Source organism: Monopterus albus, unplaced genomic scaffold (assembly GCF_001952655.1).
Source record: "Monopterus albus unplaced genomic scaffold, M_albus_1.0 scaffold223.1, whole genome shotgun sequence".
NCBI lineage: Eukaryota > Metazoa > Chordata > Actinopteri > Synbranchiformes > Synbranchidae > Monopterus > Monopterus albus.
In genome coordinates, this window is record NW_018128103.1 from 486,214 (window position 1) to 488,536 (window position 2,323).

Consider the following 2,323-nt stretch of genomic DNA (forward strand, 5'->3'; position numbering starts at 1 on the left):
CGGGCGGGAAAGTAAAACCCGAAAGCTCACAGTGACACCAGGAGCCTAAGCCATCAGAAGAGACTGAAATAAAAAGTTTCCAACACATAATATGCTAACAGGTGATCTACCTGATTTAAGCAGCTGTCTGTGGTGATTACACTTCAAATGCGCCAAAGGTAAAAATGAACTCAAAGCGTAAAAAGGTGTCTAGGGATGAAGCATGTCATGGAGTAAGTGTAGATTGACACCTTTGGTAGACTAGAAGTCTCTGCTTTATGAGACAGGCAAGTGATAGACCTGCAGATAAATGTTGCAATGACAGTATTGCAGAAATTGTTACATCTGTCCACTATTTTTACAGTGAGAGCAGTCAGTCCTGCATGACCTGTTTATTTTACAGTTGCACCAGTGCAAGTTTTGAAAAAAGTCTGTTGCTCCTTTAATAAATTTGGTCACAAAATGCGAATGATCACTCACAGTCTGGAGCCCTGCTATAGATAATTGTGTTTGTATTGGAGTGCTTAAGGGAGTGGCATGGCATTAGTTGAATCCATGTGGATACACAAACCAAGGCAAGCAAATTAATATTTATTCTCTGGGGGTTTTAAATAAATAAAGTCACTCACTGTATTTACTGCAGAGTTCATATCATTGTTATTGTAGTTTTAACTTTTATTAATGATATGGTTATTGATGTGTTATAAGGATAGCTCCTGTATATACAGCTTCTAGGGGTGCATAACTGTAAAGTTTTTCACAGTGGTAACTGTGTATGCTCCAGGTCGAGGGGTGTTTGCAAAGACCCTTTTCCAAAAACGAGACTTTGTAGTAGAATACAGAGGGGAAATAATAGATTCAGCAGAATCTCAAAGGAGAAGGAAGAAATATGATGGTAGCTGCACTGTCTTCATGTTTGACTTCTACTGGCAAGAAAAACCGTGGTGGTAAGGCTTGGAATCAATTTTACATTTCTGAATAATTTTTTTTTCATATCTCAAACTATAATTGTGTGACAGTAAATCTACAGACATTTCATATGTAGCCACAGTCAACAGTAACACTGAATAAAGGACTGAAGTCTTTTTTTTTTTTTTTTTTTTTTTTTTTTGGAAAATCTGCTTTGCTGTATTTGAGTATTTAAAAATGTTACTAAAATAAGATAGTTGCTTTAAATACTCTTAAGAACTCACAATAAATTACAATCAGTAGTTTAATGTTATGATGCCTAACCAGTTATTTATTATATTTTCTGAAGTGTTGATGCAGCTACAGAAGATGGCAGTCTTGGGCGGCTGGTCAATGATGACCACAACTGTCCAAACTGCAAGATGAAGAAGGTCATAGCAGCAGGCAAGCCACATCTTTGTCTCTTTACTCTGAGGGACATTATTGTTGGAGAAGAGATAACATATGACTATGGAGAAGCAAACTGGCCTTGGAGGAAACAGGTTTGTCCAAATGTACTTGGTTAGCTTTCAATGTGAAAAGCAATTATTTAGTTAGAGAAAGAAAATGAATATGCATATTGGCTTAAATTTGAACATTGAAACTGTGCTGAATTTAGCTGCTTTTCATGAAATTAACCCATTGGTTGCTGGTTCTGCCTGTGATTGTTTTACATTTGCCTAGTTCAAGATAACTGTGCAATCTACCACAAACACAGAGCCTGAAGATTTTGCATGCAAATAGAATTGACAGAGTGTAGCTGCAGCTTTGATATAGTGCTGAGGGATCAAAAGAATACAGCTGTGCCTTTGATTACAGGTGATACCATTGTCCATCTATTAAATAATGATGTTGAACTCATCATCACAATTTGACCAGTCTCTCTCACAGCAGTCAGGCGTTCAGTTCTTGTGGGGACCACGATAGCTGCATCATATTTTACACATTAAAATATCATAATGTCTCTTTTCTATCCATAAACTCTAAATTAAATTCAAGTATGATATAAGCTGTTGAACTTGAGCTTGGTTTGACAGTGATACAGCTGGTCAAGATGCTCTCAATGATCCAGCTGTAGAAGTTGCAAAAGATCCTAGGCGACATGCCAAACCTCCTCAGCCTCCTCAGGAAGTACAGCCGCTGTTGGGCCTTCTTGACCAGCTGTGTGATGTTTAGTGTCCAAGTGAAGTCCTCACTGATGTGGAGGCCCAGGTATTTAAAGCTGCTCACCCTCTCCACCTCAAACCCCAGATGAACAGTGGCTGATGAGATCTCCTCTCCTTCCTCATGTCCACTATCATCTCCTTCGTCTTGTCCGTGTTGAGGCTGAAATTATTGTCCTTGCACCATGACACCAGACCGGCCACCTCCCCCCTGTAAGCTGCTTCATCCCCGC